Source organism: Pongo abelii, chromosome 8 (genome assembly GCF_028885655.2).
Source record: "Pongo abelii isolate AG06213 chromosome 8, NHGRI_mPonAbe1-v2.0_pri, whole genome shotgun sequence".
In the NCBI taxonomy this organism is placed as follows: domain Eukaryota; kingdom Metazoa; phylum Chordata; class Mammalia; order Primates; family Hominidae; genus Pongo; species Pongo abelii.
Window position 1 is genome coordinate 63,502,047 of NC_071993.2, and position 22,234 is coordinate 63,524,280.

Genomic DNA, 22,234 nt, shown 5'->3' on the forward strand with positions numbered 1-22,234 from the left:
ATTTAGGCAAAATATTGGAAACAACTTAAAAGCTAAATAACAAACCCTCCACCTCCCTGCCCCACCTTCACTCCTGGTATTTAGAAATGATTCTCTTGAAGTCCCCCTGCCTCCTGTTTCTTTACCATTATTAGTATATGTGCTAGAGTTGTTGGCAGGGCTTATTTTAAGACCCAAACCTTTCAAAAGACTGTCAACTGGTAGATTTCTGAATTTAGAATATGGGTAAATGACAACCTTTTTCCTGGGTTTAGGCACTAGCTATGATTCTTGGACAATGGAGCAACCTCTATGGACATTTTATTTATTTATTTATGAGACGGAGTTTCACTCTTGTTGCCCAGGCTGGAGTGCAATGGCACGATCTTGGCTCACCACAACCTCTGCCTCCCAGGTTCAAGCAATTCTCCTGCCTCAGCCTCCTGAGTAGCTGAGATTACAGGCATGCACCACCACACCCAGCTAATTTTGTATGTTTTAGTAGAGATGGAGTTTCTCCATGTTGGTCAGGCTGGTCTCGAACTCCCAACCTCAGGTGATCTGCCCACCTCGGCCTCCCAAAGTGCTAGGATTACAGGCGTGAGCCACCGTACCTGGCCTGCTTTTTCATCTTTGGTGGTTTCCAATGCCTTTAAAATGAAAGACTAAAATCCTTAACACGACATCTCACACCCTCCAGACACTTCTTAGGGAAGCCTCATATGTTTCATGCCCTCCTCCCTTGGGGACTTTATTCCCCATGTGACTGTGAAGTCCCCAACCCTTCTTCAATTGCTTAACCTCAGCAATCCTTCAGACTCTTTCTGGCCTACACAGCGAGGTCATTACATACGTTCTTGTAGCGTCCAGGCAGAGACAAACCGTAGTGTGATGATCAGAGCTGGCAGGGAATGTGGTTCCTTCCGGAAACTGAAAATCACCCAGTATCACTAAAACAAAGTAATTGAAAAGTGGTCCTGGGTGATCTTACAGAGTGGGTTTTAAGTACTGCTGCAACATGGTCAGGTATATATTAAAAAAAGAAAAAAGAAAAAAACTGTAACTTCTAGGAGGCAGAGAATGGAAAGAAGAAAAAGTAGTGCAAGAAGATTGATGCAGAAGTGAAAATGTCTTGGCCTAGGCCAGTGGTGGTAAAGGTGAAAAATGAACAAATTCAGTAGATATTTAGTGGCTTCTAGTTAAAGATGACAGGTCCAATGCATCCTGCCCAGCTAACATGTCTCCCATTGCCAAATAAGGATGAAAGAAATTTGCCATGAAATTGATGGTGTTTAAAGTGCATTAAAGATGGGAAGTGAGAGGCTCAACGAAGTAAAGAAGTCATTGAAATTCTGGAAGACAAAGTAAGCATGGTATGTTGTATCCTTTTACCTTATTGCCATGTCTTCCCAAGTGAAGGCAACAAAAGGGGGCCCTGCAGTTGCCCTGCCCTGCAACTGCCCTGCAGTTGCCCTGCAGTTGCCCTGCAGTACATGCTTTTAAGAAATATTGAAGTAACTCGGTGTGACCCAAATGAATTACAAATTGCTAAATTATCAGATGATGTCTTTATACCACTCACACACCAGCTCTCTTCTGAGAAGGTAGTGGTCCCAAGACCTTTGTACATACAACCTATGTTCTTCCTCTTTGCCTGGAATGTGTCCACGCCACCAACTCTTTAACAATCTAACTCAAATTCATCACTCATGCCTCAGCTGAAACATCACTTCTTCAGTAAATCCTTCTCTCTCTCTCCCCTTCCTGAATTGTTACCCTATTAAAACCCCTAATCACAAGCTTCACTTTTCCTTCAGAGACCCAGCACAGTTTGTAATTACATATTTTCTTGTGTATTTGTTCATGTCTGTCTTAGAATACAAATTGCATGAAAATACAGAATACGTCTATTTTTTACTGCTGTATCCCTTATGTCTTGGAACACTCAATAAATATTGAATGAATGAATGAAATGTATAAAGCAAGAACTACCAGGCCATGGTGCCATTTGTAGGAGTTAGGCTAAGCAAAACAAAGGACTTTAAATGTCTTCTGTGTAGAATTTTCTTTTGGGAGAAAGAAGGGTTGTTTCTCATTTTCCAACAGAGCTGCATCAACTGCTGCAGTCAGCTGGACCTATGTTGTTGTTCTTCTGAGTAGGAAAAGGTCACCCTCTTCCCCATTAAAAGGCCAAATGGGTTTTTTAAAAAAAATGCCACGAGCAATAAATACAGTCCAGCTAGGCCTTAAGCCAGAGAAGATCAAGGGGGCAATAGTTTGGGAGATTAGAGAGCTACCTGCCTTAGCAAGCAGAAATGTGTGTTTTTATCTTGAGTGTCCTCTGCTTGTATCTCTTGAAAACTTCAACAAGGGGAGCTGTGAAGCAGGTGGCTCTGAGATTTCTGGATGGAAATCCTGGCTGTTTCACCATGTAAATACAGTTAATAGCTCAGATAATTTGGCAAAGTGAGGTGAGTTAATGATAAGAGGTTAAAAGATGAGACACTAACCTAGGTTACCACAGTGCATTCATTTCCAAGGCTAGCATGCTTACACAGCAAGAACAGCATCCTATCTGGTTATCAGCACCTGTGAAAAGTGAGATTCATCAATAAGGTCAGCAAAGGTACTTGGGAGAAAAAACAAGACATTTTGTTGGCCCCATGCACTGGTGGAGGAAAACATTTTTGCTACCCCAGATTTTCCGTCAACTTATTCTCAACCATGGATGGATGACCAGCATAAGGGGGGCTACAAATCTGCTGTAGGTTATCTGTAATTTTTTTTGAGATGATAGGTCTCTATCATATAGGCTGGAGTACAGTGGTGCAATCATAGCTTACTGCAGCCTCAAAACTCCTGGGCTCAAGTGATCTCCCAGGTAGCTCAGACACAGGTGCACACCACCATGCCTGGCTAATTAAAAAAAGAATTGTAGAGATGGGGTCTCACTATGCTGCTCCGGTTGGTCTTGAATTCCTGGCCTCAAGTGATCTCCCTGCCCTGGTCTCCCAAAATGTTGGGATTACCATTACACACCATTACAGATACCTATAAAACAGTGTCTATCTTAAGGGGAAAATTGTCTATATTCAATTATCTATTATTCACTTTTAACAATTTCTTAATTACAGAAAATGTGTATAGACTATGGGTAGCATGCAATTTGAGCTCTCCCAAAGAGAGAGTTGATGAGTTTGCTGTGTGCAGATGATTTGAAATGAAGTTTTTTGAAAATTAGAAAATTACAAAGTGATAATGGAAAGATAGCAATAAGGATTCCTAGAATTGTGCCTACAGTCAGAATTTAGAAGTGGAATTGAACTGAGATATGAACTTGCTTAGCCAAGACCCACCCAAGAAAACAAAAATGTGCATTACAAAAGGGTCTGTGCTTGACAGGGGAGCCATTGTGTCTGACTAGTTATCTATTAATATGGAATTTTTCTACTCTCATGACAGCTGAGGCTGTGTCTTGGAAAAATCCAAAACAAGATAGAACTGGGATTCCAGAAGCAAAGAGATACTGTATTATTCAGGGTTCTCCAAAGAAACAGAACCAATAGGGGGTGTGTGTGCGCATGTGCATGTGTGTGTGTGGAGAGATTAGGAAGGCTAAGAAGTCCCCCAATCTGCCATCTGCAAACTGGGGACCCAGAAAAGCCAGTGGAGTGATCCCAGTTTGAGGGCAGAAGAAGATGAGATAAGATGTCCCAGCTCAAGTAGTGAAGCAGAAAATAAAGGGGACACATCCTCCTTCCTCTACCTTATGCTCTATGGGGACCCTCTATGGATTGGACAGTGCCCACCCACACTGGGAATCATCCAATGCCCAGGGCCATCTGCTTTACTGAGTCTACCAATCAGTGTGAATCTCATCTGGAAACACCCTCACAGACACACCCGGAAACCATGCTTAGTCTAGACACAAAAAATTAGTCATCATGGTATGAATAGGAGGGGAAAGGTATGCAAAGGAAGGGATGGAGAAGAAATAAATGGTCAGAAAGGTGAAAGAGAAGCTGTAGTTGGAGCCATGAGCCCAGCCACTATCCCAGACCAATGCCAGGGGCCAGCCAGTCAGTGCCGTGTGCAAGTGCACCCTATCTGAGGAACATGAGCTGCCACTTCAGTTCCCCTTCCAAATCTCATACGAGCAGCTATTGTGGCCAACCTTCACCTGGAACCATAGAGGGAAGAGAATTCTGAGAGATGTATTAATAGCTCCACCTTTGCTAACTTGGACAGCTCAAAACCTCCACAATTTTCCCAAGATGATCGAGAATTACATCCCTTCAATCCTCCATCTCATCACTTTCTGCTTTGTCCAAAAGATAAATTGACTTATTAACTACTTGTTTTCTATCAGAATGAAATATATTCCAATTATCTTTTCAAAATTTATTTAATGAGTACCTTCTATCAGTACACTGTTTTTGCAGTTTTGTTTGAATCGGGTCATGGAGTAGCACAGTGTCGCAATGGCTTTCCCCTGTCAAGCACAGACCCTTCTGTAATGCACATTTTTGTTTTCTTGTGTGGGTCTTGGCTAAGCAAGTTCATATCTCAGTTCAATTCCACTTCTAAATTCTGACTGTAGGCACAATTCTAGGAATCCTTATTGCTATCTTTCCATTATCACTTTGTAATTTTCTAATTTTCAAAAAACTTCATTTCAAATCATCTGCACACAGCAAACTCATCAACTCTCTCTTTGGGAGAGCTCAAATTGCATGCTACCCATAGTCTATACACATTTTCTGTAATTAAGAAATCGTTAAAAGTGAATAATAGATAATTGAATAGAGGCAATTTTCCCCTTAAGATAGACACTGTTTTACAGTGTGATATAATTGGGGGAGAGGGTAGAATTGGGACACTTCATATTTAATTATTTTTCCTAATATTTAAAACTTAAAAAATAAAATAAGATTTTCCTGGTCTATTTATTTCATTTCAGGAGAGTATCTTTCAATAAGTAAAAAGCAGCTTAGTAACAAGTCAATTGTTTACATTCTGCCAGATCAACACATTGTGAAGATTCTTTTGTGTTTATCCATTATTATGGTACGTGTCAGATATTCCAAATTATACTTCTAAAATTACACAGTACCTGTGCCACATTAGTTTTCTTCCAATATTTGTTAGCATGACTTAAAATCATATGCTCCGGTTAACACTTTTCTACTTAATGTCATTGAGGATTTCACTGGAAATAGTTTCCTAGAGCCCACAGATGTTTTATTCCTGGCCTTTGACTTCCAGGATTAAATTTCAGACACTAAGCTTTCTTTGTAGAATCAGTAATGTGTTATCAAACAAAACACTCATGATAACAAGTAGATTAAATATTTCTGAAATAGGAAACAATCGTTTGAAGGAAGGAGAGCTTAGTGCAATTAAATTGCAAACCTTATGTATACTTCTAGACCATGTACCAGGCCCTTTTTCCATCTTCCTGAACTACTCACAGTCTACAGGCTCTCGGAAGTTAATAAATATTCATCAATAATTTATGCCATCGGGCCCACTCTACTCAGCATCTAATACCCTCGGATGTTTACTGAGCAGCCAACATCAGCGAAATTTTCATCCCATGGCTCAAATGGGTTCCCTGCCTCCAGGATCTCCTCGCTGCAACCTGCCCTGTGTCTCAATATTAAATTAATCTTTCTGAAGCCCTACTTTTATATCACTCCCTTGTTTAAAAGTATGTAAGGTATGCTCTTTGCCAACTGGGCCAAGTCCAAATCCCTTAATGTCACTGAGAAGACCTTTCATATCCTGGCCCCGTCTCCTGCCAACCACCTCCCCACCAGCTTCTCCCACCCTCTCTACTGCCAGCCAAACCCTAAGGCAGCTAGGTCTTCAAATGGGTCAGGCATGCTGTGTCTTCCAGGCCTTTGCTCCAGCTATTTGTTGCTTTTAACAGCCCCTCACTCAATTCCATGCCCTGATTTCCTTTGCCTAGGTATTTTCTGTTAATCCTTCAAATGCAGCATTTGTATTCCTTACTCCTTGGGAAGACATCCCTGGATCTAGTTGACTGGTTGGGCCCTCTCTGCTCTGTGCCTCCCTAGCACCTTGCACTTCCCTCTCTGTGGTGGCTGGATATGACTGCTCAAAGATACTGGGTCTTAATCTCTGGAACCTGTTGATTTTATACAGAAAAAGAGTCTTTGCAGATGTGATTAAGGACCTTGAAGTAGGAAGATTATTCTGGATCATCTATGTGGACCCTAAATGCAATCACGTGTCTGAATAAGAGGGAGGCAGAAGGAAATTTTACACTGAAGAGGGAAAGACACGCCTAGAAGAAGAGGTGGTGTGAAAACGGAGGCAGGGATTTGTCACAAGCCAAGGGATGCCAGCAGCCACCCAGGGGCTGAAAGAGGCCAGAGACAGACTCCCCTGAAGCCTCCAGAGGAAATACAGAGCCATAGGACATCCTAATTTCCACCCCGTTATACTGATTACAGACTTCTGCCCTCCGGGACTTTCACAGAACAAATTTCTTTTATGACACCAAATTTGTGGTAATTTGTTGCAACAGCCTCAGGAAACAAATATACTATCACATCTGTATCAGTCAGGAGCCCATCAGGCAGCAGATGGCACAGGTGAGGGGAGGTAGAAGTGCTCCATGGCTTATGACACCAAGTTGCCATCACTGCTTCTGAGGGAGCAAGAAAAGAGAGCAGTTACCAGAACTCAAAGATGGGCTGTGTGGAGAGGGCTCCCCAGTAGAAGCCATGGCCTTCAATGGAAGGACATGGCCAACTCAAAGTGACCAGGAGAAGGACAGCTGGGGAACAATTGTCCCAGCCTCATCCTCCTTCCACTCTTGAACCTCCCAAGAAGCCACGGGCAAGGGAGTTTTTTCCTGTGTTTCACAAAAGTCAGAGCACACAGCAAGGTGGAAGGCGCTGTTGAAGAGTGGATAATTAGGGGAAAACAGATGACATCTTGCACAACATGGATTGTTCTATTCTATTGCAATTGCTCATTTCATCATCTGATTCTTCCACTCTGCTTTAAACAGCATGAGTGTGACTACCCCATCTGCCCTCTGTATTATGAATGCCAGTGCCTGGCACGGTGGCACGGTGTCAGGCACAGATTGGGAACTTTATAAATACTTATTTAACAAAACTAATTAATAACATACAGACAAGAGACTCTCCACATAGGATCTAGTCTTCCATTTCTGGTCTCATTTTCCATGATTTCCCTTCATGAAACTTTTGCTGGAACCCAGAATGGACCACAAAATAAAACCCAACAAGCTCACTTTTTCCCCATCTCCGTACCTCTCCTTGGGCCATTTCCTCTTCCTAAGCCACCATCACCACATCTACGGAATTTCTATTACACTTTGAAGATCATCTTATATGCTACTTCCTCCATTATGTCTGTCTGGACCACCTTGTCAAAAATGATCTCGTCCTTCTTGGCACTCTTTCAGGTCTTATTTGTATTTCCCTTGAACAAGTAACATTTTATTGCTGTGTCTTGTTGATATGCCTGCAGTGTCATAAGTCAACTTGAAGACCACAGTTCCCTGGAGAGCACCCTCTCAGTCTCATATTATGAATCCTAAACAGGATTTAGCCAATGACTTTCAGAAGTCAGTTCACAATCAACATTGTTGAATAAATAAATTAACTGGAACCTTTCTGGTAATTAGCATTTCATGGTCACTTATTTATCCCAGTCTCTCCTTGGCTTTACTATTGAAAGCAAAAAGAATCTTTGAATGTTAATTCTATTTCTTTCAATAACAGTGGTTTTATTATTTAATAAAAGTGATGCAAGAAAAGGCTTGCAAACAAAGTTTAGGTTCTTGCTCTTGACTTAGTAGTTAATAATCCATAACAGTACTGTGTGTTTTATTGTGAAGCATCATTACAGCAGATTTGCTCCAGGGGTGGTGGGTGGTAGAAGTAGGGGCAGTAACAGATCTTTAGGACCACTCTGGCATCTCTGAGGTTTGCCTGAGGTATGAATTTACCAGTTTTTGGCATTCCTCAGAGCAATTTAAAACTGCATTTTAGTGTAACTGTATAAAAAAAGAAAACAGCTATGGGGATTCAAAGGAGTGGCATGTACACTAACTGAGTTCTATGACATTTTAATAAAAGTTATATTAAAGTAACAAATACCAGACTCAAGAAGGCTAAAATGACATATTCTGCCACAGAGTGAATATACCGCTTAACATCAGAGTAAACATTTAAAACAATCCTTACCCATGATTACCAGGAATATTTAGCAATACTTATGATAGTTTATAAAATTTGCTGTCTCATTTTACCATAGTATCACCTTAAAAGAGAATATAGAGCTGACTATATCTCCTGAAGGACTATAAAGGATGGTATGAATACTTAACATATTGATTTTATTGCTGTCAAAAAATAAAGGCATACTTTCACACATAAAAGCTATGTAGTTCAGTAACTCTATTTTGCAAATGACTGCAGCACCATAATGACATCCCAGAAAAACTCATATTTGAATGTCTTTCGAAATGTTTAAGCTCTTTAATATTTGAATTGCTTCTAAATGTTTATCTGTGTTGTATTTTCCTTCTGAAACCTACCAAGCTTACTTTGTTGCAATGCATAAGTCAATATTTGCATATGGACGTGGGTAAACACAGCTTTGCAGTAGATTCATTTAGACGCAATGGGCAGAATAAAATATATATTTTCTAAAGAAACCGATTCTCTTGGCTATTCACTTAGGGCTCAAAAGCAAATAAATGTTCAATGTTTCACAGCTATTTAAGCCAGTGGGGACTTAACAGCTCAGTTTCTAAAGAAGAAATAAAGTGATTTTAAAAGGAAGGACCTTGTAAACTTACTCAGAACTGAAGTGGCCCATTCTTTGAGCATGGAGGCACTATTCACTCTACTTTGCAAGGCCTTGTATTGGCCCTATTACTGAATTGGGACTTTTATACCCAGCAGCCAAAGCATCTTCTGGGTCCTAAGATAACCTAGATAAGACCAAGTTGATGCTGGCTACTACTAAGTTAACTCATCAAATTAATTGCAAGGAGAGTAAAATGGAACACCCCAAACTTATGTAGATGTATATAGATTATAGAAGCCTCTCCCCCTAATCTTCATTTGTTGGGGTAAAAATGGGCCCTCCATACATTGCAAACTAGCTTGGATTTCTGAAATTAAGGCTTCCATCTTCCTTTTGAAAATTATAAATCACTTAACATTTAAATACCAGTGCATAATCTCAGCTGCTATGCCCAAGAATAATACAAGGGACTAGCAGAGATGTCCTAAAACAATTAATCTGTTAAAGGGAATAAGCCAAAGGAACACCTATGTCTGAGTCTCAAGCTCTGGCATCTTAAGATAATGGCAAACCCCTAGCAGCAAAGGAGAGAAGGAGATTTCCAAGGTTTCCTGTTTGACCCATAATTTCTTCCATTTTGTGTTACTATTAGACTTCAGGACATGTAAACAGGCACCAGGAATAAATGAATATGTACAGCAAGAGAGATACATATAGATAAACAGTACATCTAAGTATACTTTCTTTAAAAAGGCAAAAAAGTGAATTCCACACTTAGGAACTCCCCAGCCTACTAGTGGAAGCAACACATGAGCATTAGGAGTTACCAGTTTTTGTTCAGTGGGGAGAAGCAATTCCAGGTGAGTGATCAGGCAATGCTTCACACAGAAGATAATGGAGGTAGGCCTGGGAACATGAATAGTATTTGGGCTTATAGACATAAGGAGAGACTGCGTTGCTGAGAGTGTAAATCACATCATAATAAGGCGATGAAGATGATGATAGTGTAGTTATTATGTATCGGTTAACAAACTCAGGTGTGCAATAAATATTTTCTTTATTTTTCCTAAACCAGCTTATGACCACAAACTCCTTTGCTAGGCTAATGGGAAATAGGTCTTTAATCACTCTTAAGCCCTCAATCCTTTCACCCTAGGGTTATGCCAAAGTTCTAAGGCCTGAAAACTTCCAAGGTATCAAGGGTACATCTTTAGTAGTAGGTCCCCTGCCCCTACTGATACTTGCTTGCACACTGACTGTCTTTCCCCACATGGTCTCTTGAGGCTCTCATTTTGCTATTTCCTTCTAGGCTTTTGATACAATCTCTGGAGTGGCTAGAATTAGCCTGAATCCATTCCTTCAGGTCCCACCATTCCTCCAGGCATTACATGATGGGAAACGGTAGGTTTCTACTGCCTGTAAGAACCAGACTCTCTGCTACCTGAGACTCTCTCTTTATCTGCAGGCATTCCCTCCTGTTCTCCTCATTTCCCTCAGAGGCCTTCCTGAGCTCTTCAAACACTCTTCCCCTCAAAAGTCACAGTCTGTGAAACAAAATCCAGAAAGACTTGACTAAAATCTACCTCCATCTCCTCCCCCGGATCCTGATAGGAGGAAGAAGAATATAAAGGAAAACATGATGAAACTTAATATCTCAATAAAGTGTCTGCTATCTTACCTGGTATTTACTAAGCATTTGCCCACTTTCTGCCCTGCATGTTCTCTCAATCAATCTTTTTGGCACATATCAGGAAGATACTCTTATCTCCACTTTACAAACGAATGGTGTTAAGTAACTTGCCCAAGGCCTCACAGCAGGTAAATGACAGAACTAGGAGGAACCTGGCTTCAGAGCTTGCACCTGATGCCGCTGCACCCACTGCCTCCCCTAGATATGGACAAAGACGAAAAAGGGAGTAATCTCAAGAGGTAAAAAACACACCAGAAAAGTAAAAAATATTGGATAATTGAAGGTAAACTGCAAACAATAATGCTAAGGACAAGGTTGAGGGCAAATTGTGAAAATCTTAAACAGCCTTTGTTTGCAGGTGACAAGATTTTCTATGAAGAAGATCTGAAAGAATTGACCAAAAATACTTATGAAACTAATAAATAATTTTAGCAAGTTTGTAGGATATAAAGTTAATATTCAAAAGTCAACAATTTTTGTATGTACCACCAATGAACAAGTGGAACTTGAAATAAAAAACACTACCATTTACATTGGTACCCCCCAAAATAAAGTACTTAGGTACAAATTTAAGAAAACATGTACAAGATCTATATAAGGAAAACTATGCACTCTGATGAAGAAATCCAAGAACTAAATACATCAGAAGATATTTCATGTTTAAGAATAGAAAGACTTGGCCAGTGTAGTGGCTCAAACCTATAATCCCAGCACTTTGGGAGGCTGAGGTGGGTGGATCACTTGAGATCAGGCGTTCGAGACCAGCCTGGCCAACATAGTGAAACCCCATCTCTACTAAAAACACAAAAAATTACCCAGGTGCAGTGGCTCGTGCCTGTAATCCTAGCTGCTTGGAAGGCTGAGGCAGAAGAATCACTTGAACCCAGGAGACAGAGATTGCAGTGAGCTGAGATTGTGCCACTGCACTCTAGCCTGGGCAACAGAGCAAGACCCTGTCTCAAAAAAAAAAAGAATAGAAAGACTCAATATTTACCAAGATGATCTATAAACTTAATGCAATCCCAATCAAAATTTTAGCAGCTATTTTGTGGATATCAACAAACTGATTCTAAAGTTTATACAAAGAGACAAAAGACCCAGATGATCAACACAATATTGAAGAAGAAGAACAAAGTTGAATAATTGGCACTACTGGACGTCAAAGCTTATTATAAAGCTACATAAATCAACACAGGGTGATGTTGGCAAAAGGATAGACAAGTTGATCAATGAAACAGAATAGCCCAGAAATGGACCTACATAAATATAGTCAACTGATCTTTGACAAAAGATCAAAGGGAATGCAATAGAGCAAAGACAGTCTTTTCAACAAACGGTGCTGTAACAAATGGACTTCCACATACCAAAAATGAACCTAGACACTGACCTTACATTCTTAACAAAAATTAACTCAAGATGTATTATAGACTTAAATGTGAGATGCAAAATTTTAAACTCCTAGGAGATAATCTAGATGACTATGAGTATAGCAATGACTTTTCAGATACAACAGCAAAGGCACGATCTGTGAAAGAAATAATTGATAAGCTGGACTTCATTAAAATTTAAAATTTCTGCTCTATGAAAGATATCATCAAGAGAATGAGAAGACAAGCCAGACTGAGAGAAAATCTTTGCATGAGACCCACCTAATAATGGACTGTTGTCCAAAATATACAAAGAACTATTAAAACTCAACAATAAGAAAATGAACCCAATTTTCAAAATGAGCAAAAGACCTGGATACCTCACAAAAAAATATACAGATCATGAATAAGCATATGAAAAGATACCTCACATCATTTGTCATTAAAGAAATTGCAAATTAAAGCAACAATGAGATACCACTACACACGTATTAGAATGGTCAAAATCCAGAGCACTGACGGTACCAGAAATGCTGGAGAGGATGTGGAGCAACAGTACCTCCCATTTATTGCTAGTGGGAATGTAAAATGGCACAGTCACTTTGGAAGATAGCTTTGGTACTTTCTTACAAAATTAAACATACAGTAGTTGCCCCTTACCCATGAAGGATACATTCCAAGACCCCTAGTAGATGCCTGAAACCTCAGATAGTAGCAAACCCTATATATACTATGTTTTTCCCATATATACATACCTATGATAAAGTTTATAAATTAGACACATAAGAGATTAAAATTAACAACTAATAAAAGTGAGCAATTATAGCATTAAACTATAATAAAAGTTGTATGAATGTGGTCTCTCTGTCAATATCATATTGTACTGTACTCACCTATTTTCAGAGTATGGCTGAACTTGGGTAACTGAAATGAGAAGCAAAACTGCAGATAAGGGGAGACTACTGTAGTTTTACCAGTGTGATTCTGCACTTACACTGTCTTGTATTCACCCAAGTGAGCTGAAAACACGTCCACACGAAAACTTGCACAAAAATATCTCTATCAGCTTTATTTATAATTGCCAAAACTTGGAAGCAACAAAGACGTCCTTCAGTAAATGAATAGAAAAAGGGATATTCTATCATCTGGTACACACTGACAATAGATTATTATTCAGCACCTGAATAACAGATTATTATTCAGCACTAAAAAGCAATAAGCTAACAAGCCATGAAAAGACATGGTGGAAACTAAAATGCCTATTACTGAAAGAAGACAATCTGAAAGGCTGCATATTACATCATTCAAACTATATCACATTCTGGAAAAGCCAAAACTATGGAGACAGTAAAAAGATCGGTGGTTTCCAGAGGCTAGTGGGAAGGAAGGGATGACTAGATAGCACAGAGCATTTTTAGGACAGTGAAACTATTCTGTGTGATAATATTATGGTTACTATACATTTTTCAAAACCCATAAAATGAACTGCAACGTCAACTAAGAACTTGAGTGATAATGATGTGTCAATGCATGTTCATCAGGTATAACAGATGCAGCAATCTGATGTGAGGTGTTGATAGTGTGGGAGACTGCATGGGAGGGGGCACAGGGTACACAGGAACTCTGTACTTTCTGCTCAATTTTGCTGTGAATCTAAAACTGTTCTAAAAGATAAAAAATCCTACGAGGCCTAGTTATAGTTACTACTTTATTTGTAATCAGTAGTGATCCACTGAAGAATTCTACACACAGAAGTTATATAGTTCTGCTTCCAAAGGTTAATCTGGGGGCAATGCACAGTAAGGATGGGAAGAGAGAGGGAGAAGGAAACAGACTCCCCATGTGACTGTACACTAGCTGGCCTATGTAGAAGATTGCAAGGGGCTCAATCGGGCCATAGCTCTGGAATGAAGCGATGGGAAGAGAGATTAATGACATCACGGTGATGGGACCCACATGGCTTGGCATCTGGGTAGATGCCACCACTCAAACATGAGAATGACAGGAAAAGTAAAAGGGAACAAAAAGTCCTACGGAATGTGAAGAATGATGTCGCCAATAAAAGAAGTACAGGACACAGAAGGAAATTAAAGAAGGATCTAGCATAGTTCTGTAATTTAGTTAACGTTCTACAATGGACCTCTAGAGTATAATTCTAGACCGATATGTCTAAAACACATTCCCACGGTACACAAATGAGGGGTTTTGCAGATGTTTTGTATGACTGCCTAACAGGCAACCAATCTTTCCACTTGCTCTGTAGCTGGGACCCCTGGAAACAGCGAGTGATGCTTTACAGAAACCAGTTCTTCTGCCCTGGAGGGAGAAAATTGGTTAAATCAATCATACATAGCTAACCTAAGAAGCTGCGCTCAGGGAGAAAGTTGTGCTGTCAGGGAGAGGGAGTTGGATTTTAAATCAAAGGACCTGAGTTTCAAGCGCCATTTCTGCCACTTAATGAACTTGAACCTGGAATAAGTTATTCTCCTCTCTTATCTTCAGTTTCTTCTTATTTAAAATGTGAATACTAACGCGTATCTCATATGATTGTAATGAGAATAAATGGAGTACTCTCTGTGAAGGGGTTTTGTAAAGAGCCATGCAAAAGTGAAGGATTTAAAGTTATTTCTACTCAGCAGGGTGAAAATCCCATAATTGATTGTAGTTTCTGGATGGAAAAGAATTCACTAAAAGGAGGGAAATAAGTTTTATGTTCACCAAAGCAATTTCAAGTTACTGAATTCATTATGCATACACAGCCATCCCTCGGGATTGCCAGGGATTGGTTGCAGGACCCCAGTGTATACCAAAATCCACACTTACTCGAGTTCTGCAGTCAGTCCTGAGGAACCTGGGTATAGGAAAAGTCAGCCCCTCTGTATACAGGGGTTTTGGATTCTGCAAATACAGTATTTTTGATCTGGGTTTGTCTGAAAAAAAAATCCACGTGTTAGGTAGACGGGCCCAGTTCAAAACCACATTGCTCAAGGGTCAACCGTATACACAGCATTGTAAGATGCCCTCTTCTGGCACAAAATAATAAAGGGTACTATTCCTGATCAAACAGTCAAAATACTTGGGTCAGAGGATATGCAGAGCATATCATATGCTATGCATATCCATCTTAGGAACTCAGAAGTATCTGCAACAAGCCCAGGGACATTCATTTACAGGAGAGTCCCTCCTTCTTCTAGAAGAAACTATTAAAACATTTTGGGATTTGTGGCCCAAATTCCAAATTAGCATCTAGAAACAAATACTGAAGATGGCTGCAATCACAATTCCTTGGAAGCTCCCATGGCTCTAACTTTCTAAGCCAAGAGTGTTACAAACAAACATGAGATACCTCCTGAAAAACATGTTCTTGGCTAACAAGGCCATTTCCTGGCCTTTGAAAGAGTAATAACAGGGTGGCATGTAGCCATGGAGACCAGATAAAAAATGTCCCCCTGAATTAGGGCCTCCCCCACCATAGATGTGAAGTCCTACCCTCTGCCCTGAGCTGGTTTCCCTGGTACCTCCATGATCTGTCACCTTGGTCCTCCTGCCCCCACTTAGTCCTGTTGGATTACCTGCAGATTTAGACATCAGTACCATTACTCAAAACCAACTGATTCAGCTAACACTGATGCATAATAAACCACCTCCAAACTTAACGGTTGACAAAAACCACTATTTATTACTTCTCACAAGTCTGTGGATTGGGGAGCAGTTCTGCTCATGGAGGCTGGGCTTAGATGATCTTTTCAGGGGCCATGCATGCATTGGGATTCAGTTGGTATGTTCCTGGCCACTGGCTGCTCTATGATAGCCTTGAGTGGGACAACTTGGCTCTACATACATGCCTTACATCCTTCTAGCAGGCTAGCCTAGGTAGGGCAGGGTCCAAGAAAGAAAGAGGAGACATGAGAGCATTATTTCAAGCCTCAGCTTACACCAAAACCACACTGTCAGATACCAACTATTATGTACTACTCTCTGGAGGTGAGTCCTAACTTACTCCCCTCTCCAGTATTTATTATTTTATTATTTATCAATATATGATCAATTTATTTGCTATTACAAAATATTCCTCTAGAGCAGGGATCAAATCTTGCCTACTGCATGCATTTTTATAGCTTGTGAGCTAAGAATTGTTTTTACATTTTAAATGGTCCGGGGGAAAAATATGATTTTGTGATGAAAGAAAATTGTATGAAATTCTAACTTCAAGGTCCATAAATCAGTCTTACTGGAATACAGCCACATTCATTCATTTATATGTTGTGTATGGCTGCCTTCTCACTACAACAGCAAAGTTAAATCATTGCAGTTAGAGAACACATGGACCCCAAAGCCTAATATATTTACTACCTGGCCCGTTACAGAAAATGTTTGCCAACCGCAGTTCTACAGTGTGACTTCCAAAGGCTGAACAGTGATGGGATTTTTCTTTTGTGTCAGTACTGTCAGGATCTAAGCTACAAATGTTGAATATGAAGGTCGTGCTCAATTTTTACTATTATAGATAACAACTTTCAAAAGGAAATATCATGTGCACTTCTGAATTATTCATTAGTTCAATTCTTAGAAATGGAATTGTTGAGGCGAAAGATAAGCACATTTTAAGGCCTTGATGCATATTACCACTTTGACATACCTTTAAGATAGATAAAAAATCATTTAAAACATAATTTTATATCCACCATTTAAGAGTTATTTTCATTAGGAATGGATATGGGATTTGCTCAAAGAACATTTTGATCTTTAATTGAGATAATCATTTGCTTTTTCCTTTTGCTTAATGATACAATCAGTTTTCTGAAAAAAATAGTTTTTACTTTCTTATTTAATCACCTTTGAATGCAAAGAAAGGATTTATTGAAATATTTTATTTAACATAAAATTATGTGAATAACTTCCCCATAGGTTATCACTACCCACCAGGGCTCCACTTCTACATTTCTGAGATGGAGAGCTGATTCTTAGACACTTTGCCTCCAGTTTCTCCTTGCTTCCCATGAAATGTACAGTGAGGCCACATCAGGCCTCACTCACTGATATGGTTTGACGGTGTCCCCACCCAAATCTCACCTTGAATTGTAATAATCCCCACATTTCAAGGGCAGGACCAGGTGGAGATAATTGAATCATGGGGTCAGTTTACCCCATGCTGTTCTCATGGTAGTGAGTACATCTCATGAGATCTGATGGTTTCATAAATGGGAGTTCCCCAGCCCAAGCCCTCTTGCCTGCAGCCATGTAAGACATGACTTTGCTCCTTGTTCACCTTTCACCATGACTGTGAGGCTTGACCATTCATGTGGAATTGTGAGTCCATTAAGTCTCTTTTTCTTTAAAAATTACTGACTCTTAGGTATGTCTTTATTAGCAGCATGAGAACAGACTAATACATTCACTACTTTGTTACTTTCTGTCATCCAGGGGAATCCCCTTACCATTCTGGGGATTTACCACTTAAGTGGCTCATAAGAGTTTTTGCCAAATGCCATTGATTCAAAGTGGCAGAATTCTGGTTCCAGGCAGATTATTCCCAATCTGGCCATGGCCTGCACTCTTCTCCAGCCCCACACTCTGAATGAGAGGGGACCAGGGTCACCAGCATCTCCTCTAATAATTTCCTGTGATAACTCTTTCGCTTTCTCAGGAAGGCAAGCAGCCTGGCAGCTCTTGGCACCATCGCTTAGTTTAGTGGCAGTTATAGATAAATAGCAGAATTTTATTAGACTTTTTGGCATATTGGTAGCTCCTCTACAGTATTTTTGGGTCAATGCAGGTTTTTCTAAGAGTTTGTTTTTCAGATGGATTCTGGGAGGGAGGAGTTTGACACCTGTGCACAAGTCAACATCCTTTCAAAAAGTCTTCCTAAAAGGCAAATTTATGTTAGGATGTGATTATACGAGCATGAAGAGTTTTGAAAGGTAGTTCAGTGAAGTAAAGACGGAAGGAGCAAGAGCTGAGAAAAAAAAAGAACATTGAGACCCATCTTTTAACCAAGTATAAAATTAAACACTTAATATCTTAGCAGAAAAGGCCTGAAAGGAAGGTACCATCTCAGCACAAACTTATTAAATAAGGTCTAAAAATTACCCAGACAGTAACAGAATGTTTCCTTGGCAATACTGGTGGTCAAGAGATTGTTACCAGCCTCTTAGGCAGAAAGAATTAAAGAAGGAGTGATATCCCACTGTATTCCTTTACGTATATAGACTAAATTATAGGGCATTCTAATTTTTTTAAAAAACATAATTTGCTTAAAAACTATATATCTGTGATAGTTAGCCACACCTATGAGAAAGCCTCTTTTTGGTTTTTTTTATTTTTTTTGAGATGGAGTTTTACTCTTGTTGCCCAGGCTGGAGTGCAATGGCGTTATCTTGGCTCACCACAACCATCACCTCCCGGGTTCAAGCAATTCTCCTGCCTCAGCCTCCCGAGTAGCTGAGATTACAGGCATATACCACCATGCCCAGCTAATTTTGTATTTTTAGTAGAGACGGGGTTTCTCCATGTTCGTCAGGCTGGTCTCAAACTCCCAACCTCAGGTGATCCGCCCGCCTTGGCCTCCCAAAGTGCTGGGATTACAGGTATGAGCCACCAGCCGAAAGCCTCCTCTTAATGTGCTAGACCAGGTAACCTTGTCCACCTGATGATGGCTTGCCCAATAGCAAGAGTCTTCTCTATCTTTTACCAATAATCTAAGTATTTTATTTCTCTGTTCCCTCTACCCCCACTTATTTTTCCCCCCAAAAGTTTCCATCCCAATACCCTTTATTTTTTCTATGGTATTCTGTAGGATATCTACAGGTATCCTCTGTATAGCCTGGGCTAAATTCAGTCTTCTTTTTACCCTCAAATAAAGTTAGACCCAACCAGGATATTTACTGGAGAGATGAACATACATCATAATGCAAAAAAAGAAAGGAACATATGTGTGAGCTAAAGATCATGAAAGATAGCCCAGAATCAAAATCTGGTGAGACTATGTTCAAATGCCAAATCCTAAGGACAACCCCCAAATCACAAATGTGACTTTGAGGCCAGATTCAGAAGCCAGAAGGCAAGTGATAAGAACAAGAGGCAGTCAGAAACAGACATTCCAAGTCAACTCCTATTACCATCTTCAGAGTGAACATGGCTTACATTTATTGGATGCTGGGAGGATCAGACTATCTTAAGGTAAAGACAGAGTCAGAGTGGATACAAGTTTCAACTAAAACATTTAGCAAATTCCAGAAGATAATTCTGTAAATCTGAGTCATCAATAAAGTAACTGTCTTAGTCTGTTCAGGCTGTTATCTAAAAATGCCATAAACTAGGTAGCTTATAAACAACAGAGATTTATTTCTTACAGTTCTGGAGGCTATGATGTCCAAGACCAAAGCACCCACATATTAGGTGTCTGGTGAGGGTGTCTGCCATTTTAAGATGGCACCTTCTTGCTGTGTTCCCACATGGTAGAAGGGGGCAAGGCAGCTCTCTGGGATCTCTCTCAGAAGAGCACCAATCACCTCCTAATACCATCACCTTGGGGGTTAGGGTTTCAATATACGAATTTTGGGGAAACACAAACATTCAGACTATTCCAACTATAAACTTTAAATTTCCTTCAAAATGTTACAAGCAAAGATGATTTTCTACCTTGGCCCACATGAAAATTATATGTTTGTTTATCCTTGTATATTTTGAAAGGCTGAAAATACCATCTTTGAATTCACTCAGCTACAAGTTAAGTACTATGTATATTAGAATCAATTATTGAAGTGATTATCATGTAATTGTTCTGCATAATAATTTGAAGCATACAGTGCCTCAAAGACTCAGTTTCCTTCAGGGTCAAGCATAACTAGCTCACAGGCTTGCTGAGAGCCCAAGATTAAATACTGTCATCTTTAACAGAGTACCTATTTCTTAAAATGCTGCAAATGAGGTGATGATGAGGAACTGAGAGGACATAAACAATCCAAACCAAATAAAACAATGATGTCTGCCAAAAGTCAGATATTTCTCTCTCTCTCTCTCTCTCACACACACACACACACACACACACACACACACGATAATTACAGAATATAATCTGGGAGTGATAAAGGTTGTTAAAAAAATTAATTGGAAGGTCATTAGCCTGAAATGGCTCCAGCAAAAATACACAAATACACAAATAAGTATCAGTAAAACTGGATAAAAAAGGGCAAACAATATCAATGCCAATACCCTGGTTGTAATATTATACAATAGTTTTGCAAAATTGATCAATGGGGGAAACTGAGCAACGAGTACAAGGGATCCCTCTGTATTATTTCCTACAACTGCATGTGAATCCACTCCAAAATTATCTCAATAAAAGTTTTAAAAATAAGTAAATATTCATCATAAATAAGACTAAAGACTAACCATGTTAGTTTTTATAAATATAAGTTAAATTCCCACATTGAAATATAGGAGTATTCAAATCAATTTCTTTTAAAACTATATGTTATTTGAAAGAGATATTTAAAAGATTATTGAAAATAACAAATGAAAAGACATGAAAACGCTTAACAAAGATTAAGGAAGTGTTACAATATTGATATCAGAAAAATATAACCTGAGGAAAAAGAATCAAATAGAAAAGTAATAATTCATGTAGACATAAATATAAAAGGAAAAGAAAACATACATGAACTAAACACAGCTCCCAAAATAAATGAAAAACTGACAGAAATACAGAAGGAAATAGAAAAACAAAAATAGTGGTATGCAATTATAACTCTCTCAAACAGTGAGATCAAGTAAACAAAAGGATAACATAATTTGAATAACCAAAAAAAATCATCAGTATGGATAAGGCAAAGGTATATGAAACTCTCTACCCAATTGAGCAACCACATTCCTTGAAAACGTATAGGAAAACATGGATAAAATCTTATCCTCCATTAAGCCTTAGAGAAAAAATTCATTACTTTCCAAACAACTGAAATCATGGAGACCATATTCTCTGTAAGCAGTATAATAAAATTAAAAACAAAAGCCAGAAAAATTACACTCACTAGAAAAGCCTAAAATACCAAATCTTCCATGAAAGAGACAAGAATAGAAAGTGCATGTACTTAGAAATCATCGATTTTGAGATAACAAGTATCAAGACCTAAAAGTGCTGCATTACTAAATTGCGAGATAAGCCCAAGATGATGCTCAAAGAAACATTTACAAATGCATAGATTAGAAAAGAAAAGGCTGAAAATAAAAGAAGTATATAGTTTAGGATGCTATTGAATTAGGAGTAAAAGATTGTTTTAAGATAGAAAAGGGGGAAATTAGAAACAAGTTAAAATAAAGAACAAAAGATGTAGACATCATCAATAAAACTTTGAAAAAACTAAAACCAAACCTTTGACAGGCCTGAACAACAACAAAGTGAAAACTCACACACATATTTGAAACAAGAAAAGTCAAAGAAATGGCAGGTTATTTTTAATTATAAGAGATTAATAGGTATAATTTATAATAAATTTGAGGTTTTATACAAAACATGATTTTCTAGGAAAGATCAGTGAAAAACATTAAAAGGTATCAAAGATGTAATCTTTTAAAATGATACAAGTTCTTATCAGGAGTTTTTAAGGACAAGTTTTAATAAACTTTCAAATATCTGAAAATTCCAGTGTTACTAAGCTCTCCCAAAACACACAGGGGTGAAATGAAACACTTTTTAGCTCACTTTAGAAAAACAGATTAACCCAGTGCCCCTGAATCAAAATCAGAACAGGATAGCAAAGAGGGAGGGGAAGTAGGAAAAAAAGATGGGATATTATAAGATTGAAAATGCAAACATCTTAAATGAAATTTTTGCAAATGGAACCCACGAGTATGCCAAAAGGGCTTATCTTAGCAATGCAACTATGATACCATATGAAATCTCTTAATGTAGCAAAATATATTTAAAGACAAAAAAGCTGTGTGATCCCTATAATAGTTAAAAGTTTTTAATCAAATTCAGTACATAGTCTTACTACAAAAAACTAGTAAACTAGGTAGAAAAGAAAACTTTAATTGGATCAAGTGAATCTGCCAGAACCTACAGTAAACAACAAAATTCATAGAGAAACATGATTAGTATTTTCATTAAATGTATGAATAAGATAAAGGGGCTTGCTAATACCATTATTGTGTGATACCATAATGTAGGTTCCAGAAAATGTTTTTAAAAAATTAATTAAATAGATAAATGGAAAGATAGAAAGATGTTAGATCATATTGATATAGATACGTTTGCTAAATTAAATTTCACCCAAAACAGTAATATGGAGAACAGATAATAAAATACTTCCTATTCACAATGCAAGATGTTTAACCTGAACTTATATTTTATAAACTACAGCAAAATAGTGCTGATGCCAGA

The 22,234-nt window shown here is 38.7% G+C and overlaps 1 non-coding gene across 2 annotated transcripts in view; it reads right to left on the bottom strand.

Annotated features, from left to right (window-relative positions):
- The window catches only part of LOC112135215 (uncharacterized), a 94,960-nt gene that overhangs the window by 21,179 nt on the left and 51,547 nt on the right, over positions 1-22,234 (bottom strand). For both annotated transcript variants that reach the window (XR_010141542.1, XR_010141543.1), the window contains exon 4: positions 2,490-2,568. This is a non-coding gene — a transcript (uncharacterized LOC112135215). The remainder of the gene's footprint in view (positions 1-2,489; positions 2,569-22,234) is intronic.